Here is a 7,283-nt window from a genome sequence, read left to right as displayed (position 1 = left end):
ACATTAACTTGTATTTTGAGTTATACAATTATTTCCCTAAGGTAATGAAATTAAACTGCTTTTGAAAATGAATGTTATTTTACCTGTCTTATTTTGTAAAATAGTATCTCCTCAAAGCTTGATAGTTTGACTCTTAAATTAAAGCACCTTTTCTCTTTTCACATTAGATCTTAAACAACTGACACATTTTATTATCTCTGAAACTAAATAATTAAAAGCTCTGATTTGAGACTTCTGTATTATGAATTTATAATTCTTACGATAAGCACACTCCAAAAAGAGATTAAACTTTGTGCCCAAATATAATGCTAGAGTTATATCACATTTCTTTTATAAAAGTCAAGTATTCAAGCATAGAAAAACAAAAAACCAAAAAGATAAAAATCGCATTAAAAGTAAGAGCCATTAATCTTATCCAAGAAAAATACCTATATTCTGTACAAAACTGGAGACTCCAAAAACCCCAAACTCTAAATTTCTAATTATTCATTGAATACACACCTGACCAGTAGCAGTTTGTCCAGGCCATTTATTAGAAGTTAGTCCAGGCATTTTATTAGAAGTTAGTCAAGGCCTATTTATTTTATTTATGCACAATATATTGCCCTCCCTAGATGTAGTCTGCAACTGCTTCATAAAGAGGAGAAATGGCAACTGGCACAACGGAAGAGGCCAAAGGAAGACTTTGGATATTGTTTGCTCCAAAGAGATTACAGAAGAGATTTGATGCCTGCAGAAATAAATACAGCATGTTTATTTATAAAGTATTTTATTTGTAAATTAATTCTATATAAATATAGCTTGTATTTATTTTAAAAAATAAGCTTCAGAATCGTTACAGCAGATTTTTATGCTGGTATTTCTAAATAACTGTTTACCAAAGGTGGCATTCCTTCACTGATGTGAATCTGCTTTTGTCATGCCTCCCTTTAAGAGGCACTCACTACAAGAATAACTTTGCTGTTCACAAGGGATCCAAAGAAGCCTGAGGAGAGCATGCCTTCCGTGTAGACTGAGGAGAGTAAACTGAAAAGCCATGCTCTCCTAATCTTGCTCTTCTTAGTCCCATGTAATTCAGACATCCCAGACAGACACTTCAACAGGCACATGAGCAGCAGTGCTCTCCCAGCACCAATACACTTGAAAAGGCAGCCATTATCAACATTCCCGCAGCTCTTCCCACATCCATCCGTAGTAAAACCCTCTTACCAAGTTTCTGAAAGCATCTTTGGATCTTTGGAAAGTGCCACAAGGTTCTATGTCTGTTCCTGTTCCAGGTCCACTGTCTCCTCTCTAAAGACTCCTTGCTTCCATCTCTCTTGCAATACTGTGAAAGGACACAGTAGGGATAAGGATTTCATCTACAGTTTATATAGATCCAACAACCCATGTTTTGCTGCTTATGTGACCCATGAGAGGGAAAATCTAATTTCTGGGTAGTTTTCAGTAACTTTTTCCTGTTTTGGGAACTGGTTTTTTTCTGTTTAATGTTACTATAGATACTGGAATTTAGCCTCACAAGGTTACATAACCAGCCTCTGCAGAGGCGAGGGCCAGGCTGTCCAGAGGGACAGAACACCCTCCTGTGTGGATCTGATGCAGAGAACATTTGGTGCAAAAGTGTTGGGAGGGAAAGGTACCCTTCACACCTCTCTCCAGGTCTGGGAGGCTGTGCCTGCCCTGAGGCTCATAAGGGACAGAACATGGCTGAAGCACCTAGGAATGACTGGGCAAAAACAGTCACAGGACAGTCACAAAAAATATTGAAAGGGTAACAGCAAATTTTGTTCAGACACAGAGAGACAGCGACACATACTAACAGGCATTCCACAGCTTGGAAACAGGAATGAAGGTACATTGCAATTGTCTCCACTATTCAGGACAGTGATGCGCACAGAAACCAACCACCTTGGAAGAGGCTAAGTCTAGGCCCAGGGTGTTGGTGTGGCCAAGCACACCAGCTAGCTAGCCCAAAAAGCACAGCTAGTCAGTTGTTATGTCACTGGTGTCTCTGTGCCCAAGATCTGTGGTGGTGGCTGGGTAAGCACAGTTCAAAAATCACCAGTTTCCTCAGAGCACACTCTGAGCAATGTTATCTAACCACAGTAGTATGCTCATGGCCTCAGGCATTTTTCTATTATTTATTAATATGTCTTTATCATATGGTAGAGAGAAAGAAGTTTCTAAACCAACTTATAAATGTATTTGGCTATTTCACCATTGTGTTCATAATTTAGGAGATTACTTAGGAAAAGTCCACTATCCTCAAAGCCCATCAAATCTCTATTGCTCCACCAAATACAACTGAATTCCAAGTGGACACCTGCATGTAAGAGGGGAAGGATGGTGCACTGCTTTCCCCAAAGTTTTCAACAAAGCCAGGTTCAGCTCTTGACCTCTTGAAACATTTAAGCCTAAATCCACAATTTCAAACTGAGATAGGCATTTGGACAATTAACAATGAATTTACTGATTCAAACACTGTAATTTTCACCCTTCCCTGCTCACACTACCAGTTTCCTGAAAATGATCATGCTTCCCTATTTCACAGAGCTGCAACAAAGAGAAATTCCTTTAGCGAGTATGTGATGCTTTTCATCAAATTATAAAGAAAATAACTGAAGAAGAGCTGAAATGGAAAATCCCTACATCCCAGACATATAAAATACCCAACTGCTTTTCATTTAAATTAGTGTCCGTTGTAATCTTGCCCTTCTTTATAACTGCTACAAATGGTCCCAAATGGTCCCTTTAAAACCAGTGCAGATGCTGCTGCATCTCTAGTGAAACAAGGAGAGAGCCCAACAAGACAGAGACATCAGGCACAGCCATTTAGGACCAGAAGTAAGAATTAAACAACATCACCTGGCAATATAGGCAAGCAGATTTTGTGAACAGAAGCCTTGTTTAACCTCTCCTGCATATACCTGCTATCTCCGTTTTATATCTCACAGGTTCTATCTCACTGCCAATTATACTGATACCAGAGCTTTTAACCCATATGTAGTTTTTAATTAAATAAAGGCCACTTAGATACTCTTCACATGCTATAGGTGTAGTGCTGTACTTGAAAAAGTCTCCAACACCATTTGAAATAAGTATACAGTTAGTCCACTTAAGTTAGTAGATTTTTCCCAAAGCATGTAGAACAGGTTACACACAGGTGCACTGCATTTGTACATTTAAAAGACAGGGTTTATGTAAATACAAAGAGGGATAGTAAATGACCCAGCACTGAGAAGGCAAGTAGGAGGTCCTGACTCCAGCGCTTGTACTGCATAGATATATATGTAAAGACATTTCAATTCTATTTCCTCCTTCCGTTACCAACAATAAAATAAAACAAAATAAAATAAAATCCCTCACAAAAAAACCCAAACAAGCAAACAAACAAAAAACCCCACAAAACAAACAAATTTTAAATCTAGTTTGCCTCGAGAAATGCCAACAGAGAAAAATTTCTGTGATGTACTGATTCCCCACTGTCCAGGTTTTGGCTAGATAAAGTTATTTCTTTTCCTAGTAGCTGGTATAGGGCTGGGGTTTGGATTTAGTATGAGAATAATGTTGATAACACACTGATGCTTAAGTTGTTGATAAGCAGTGCTTATTCTAAGTCAAGGACATTTAAGCTGCCCATCTTCTGCCAGCAAGGAAGTGCACAAGAAGCATGGAGGAAGCATGGCCAGGACAGTTGCCCTGAAGTGGCCAAAGACATATTCCATACCACAGAGCGTCACATTCAATATATAAACTGGGTGGGAGATTTGCCAGGAGGGGTCAATTGCTGCTCAGGGATAGGCCTGGCATTCGTCAGTGGGTGATGAACAATTATAGTGTTCATCACTTGTGTTACTTGGGTTTTATTTTGCTATCTGTTCTTTTTGTTGCCTCCCTTTCCATTACAATTATTATAATATTATTATTATATTTTATTCCTATGATTAAGCTGTTCTTATCTCAACCCACAAGTTTTACCTTTTTTCCCCCAAATCTTATCCCCATCAGACTGGGGGCCAGGGTGCAGTAAGCAGCTGTGGGGTACTTAGTTACTAGCTGGGGTGAAACCATGACTACCACTTTTTGACAACCTGATTCCTTCAAAACTGTTACAAGATGCACACTGAAAACCTGAGGACTTAAAAAGAACCTGGTCTTTTTTTAAAACGTAGTACTAGCATGAAGTGATGTAGATTAAGGAACAGAAATGGTGAGTTTTCCCTCAAAGCTTAGACAGGAAAATGTTTTTCTGGTGACAGTTTTATCTCATTCATGAAGAATTTTTAAGGTGTTTGGCAAAACATATTGTACAAATGCTTTTCCTATTGTATTGAAGAAGCTATGAGCACAACTGAAAGACTTGCACATATTGTGAAACAGTTTCTTTCACATCATTTTAATGTCACTCACTATTTCCTAATGAAATCCTGAACCATAGAGCAGTAGAGCTGTTCAATCCTGAACAACTGAGCTGTAGACAGGATACCTATGCAGAAACCTGCCATGATTTTGGATGTTCTGAATGCCACATCCCCTTCTATCCCAGTACCTTTTTCTTTTAAAATCCCATAGGGCTTTGCTTGACTTATAACTACTGCTGGAGTATTTCAGATAAATTCAGGCCACTTTAACCAATCAGTTCAGTGTCGTTCTTTGCTCAGAAATGCCAGTGTGACCTTACTATTTGCTGAATCTGTAAATAAGTAATTATTTGGCTTACTTATTAAGGTAACACACCCTAGCCAGGATGAAAAACCAGACCTACAAGATAATCCTCATCTCAAGTTTCTGCTGGCTGTACTGTCTCAAAGAATATGACCATATTGTATAAGTGAAATTTCATCTAGCCTTCATACTGCAGCTGGACATGTGAGGCACAGGTGGTCAAAACAACAGTCATCAAATAGGCATTTTTCTCTCATTAATTTATAAGTATAGAATTTTGCTCTGCAGATAGAAAGATATATTTTCCTTACTGCAGAAACTGTATTGCTACGTATGTAATTAAAATTTTATGTCAAATCACTTTTCATTAAAATAGGTGGATCAATAATGGCATTATTTGGTATCTGTGTAGAAGGCAAAGAAATTAAACTTCATAGAAGAGGTCTATATGTCACACTGTATTTGATATCACCCCATTAATCTTTTTTTTCTATACACCGAAATTCTAAATATCATTGCTTTACAAAAGTAATTTGGAAGTATCATGAAAACAACAGCTATGTTTAAAAAAATAGACATGCTGATATAACAAAAATATTTTTGAAAATACATATTTTCCAAGATTTTTTTCTTTTAATACTTAGACTATGCAGTAAAATTAAAATATAATTAATTTTTGCTGGTTAAATAGAGAATAGCAGTTGTTCTCTGTTTTTAACCAACAGATGCCATTCTTGCTGGAGCATAAAGTACTACATACAGGTATGTAAGATGGTAGCCACTGGCTATTCTTTTACTTTGTTGTTAATGTCTGCATTATGATAATTTTAACTTGCAATTTGTTCTCATTCAGGTTTTCTTTTTAACAAGTACAATGTTTTATAGCTAGATGTTGCCATGAACAGGCTGATTTTAAAGTACATAATGATCCTTATCTTCCCCCAGCAGTGGTACTTAATGCAGAAGCAAAGAATCATAGGTTTGGTCAGGCTGAAAAGGACCTCAGGAGATTCAGTCCAAATGCCTGTTCAGAACAGGTTCTGAGCTTAGAATGGATTTGTCTAGACTTTGTCCAGTCAGATCCTGAAAACCTTTTGAAAACATTTCAGAGCCTCTCTGGGCAACTTATTCCAAAACCTTTTAACAAAACAATGTTTATTCTTGTTTTGGCTAGAATTCTCCTCCCCCATGACCTCATTTTTAGGAAACCACTGTCTCCCATTTCCACACTGTGTTCTTCAGCTTCAGTTTCACCTCCTCAGTAACCTCCAGTGCTCAGGAGGCTGCTCTTAGGTCTCCTGACACCATTTCTTCTTCAGGCTGTCACAGCCTTTGTTCTTCTTTTTTTTCTTTTAATATACAGTGATATTTTTAATTTACAAAAATCAGCTAAAGTTGGCAGCTAGTTAAAACTGGTCAGAGTCTGCAAAGGTTTTTCAAACAGCAAGAGAAGGAACCAGTATCTTACCATTTTCAGTACATTCTTCAGTCAAATGAATTAAATTCTACATTTTGTCTGATAAGCCATTTCAGGGCCTCACAATTCAGCAATGAAATGTGCTAATTTTCCAGTAAGTATTCAATAACATTAGAGTAAAAGAAATACAACATTTTTTAGTTCTACATTAGCTTTTCAAATTCTTCTAGTATATCTCTTTCATACAATACCAGCTCTGCAAGGGAAAAAAAAAAAAACCAAAACAACAAACCAAACCAAACCAAACCAAACCAAACATTGTTTCCCAAAATTGTTTGCTTTTGGAGTTTGTTTTTGAATTTTGAGCATTATGAGTCATTTGTGACTGTGGAAATTCCAGTAAGTCAATGGAGTTACGTCAGACTTGAATTGGACTCTAATTCCTGACAGTACATCCTAAATTACACAAGCAAACTCCCCAAATGTGAAAGAAGGGTATTAACATCCTCCATATTTTAAGACAGCTCTCAATCACCCAAATTAAACCCAAAATTGTTCCTCCATTCTGGCAGGACACATAAAAACCTGTGATCTCTGCATGTATGAAATGTCCAAAGATCAACCTGTGTCCTACTCAAGTAATATAAAATCATACATAATAAAACATGATAAAATGGGAAAATAAATTCTTGAATTAAACAAATAAATCATCAATAAATTATCTGAAAATTTATCTATTTTCCCATCAGTCAAGAAAATAAAAGGTTTAGCAGCTTTAACTATAGGTTACTCTAGTTAGATAGCCTTAACCATCACCCGGAAGATCCAAGACCTGGTTTTCCCCTAGGAGTAACCTGGCATTACTCCATTAGGATGCCTAACTGACCAAAGTCAGATGACTTTTACATTATATGGATCTTTGACAGACATAAACAGACACATCTAAACTATTTTGCACAGCAAAGTCAACTTTGATCTGTTGACAGTTCCACTTTGTATCTAACTGGTGCATTACAAGAATTTTAGAGAATAGCAAAGAGCAGAATTACCTCCCTCGATTTCCCATCTACCATGGGTTGACACTGGCTGGATGCCAGACACCCACCAAAGCTTCTCTATCACTCCCTTCCACAGCTGCACAGTGGAGAAAAAATACCACAAAGGACACATGAGTTGAGATAAGGACAGAGAGAGATCACTT

General features: G+C 37.3%; 1 long non-coding RNA gene across 3 annotated transcripts; it reads right to left on the bottom strand.

Moving 5' to 3' along the window:
* Positions 1-510: 510 nt before the first annotated feature.
* Positions 511-7,283, bottom strand: LOC146438455 (uncharacterized). 3 transcript variants are annotated; one of them, XR_014851774.1, is made up of 3 exons: positions 7,132-7,283; positions 1,210-1,327; positions 511-730 (listed from the first exon to the last, which is right to left on the bottom strand). It is a non-coding gene; the product is annotated as an uncharacterized LOC146438455 (long non-coding RNA). The 3 variants fall into 3 exon arrangements; XR_014851775.1 differs by lacking the exon at positions 7,132-7,283 and adding an exon at positions 2,246-2,474; XR_014851773.1 differs by lacking the exon at positions 7,132-7,283 and adding an exon at positions 1,650-1,799.

This window comes from Lichenostomus cassidix, chromosome 4 (assembly GCF_008360975.1).
Source record: "Lichenostomus cassidix isolate B80296 chromosome 4, HeHo_3.0, whole genome shotgun sequence".
Classification (NCBI taxonomy): Eukaryota; Metazoa; Chordata; class Aves; order Passeriformes; family Meliphagidae; genus Lichenostomus; species Lichenostomus cassidix.
The sequence above is the reverse complement of the archived record's forward strand: the minus strand, read 5'-3'. Positions and strand labels throughout refer to the sequence as shown.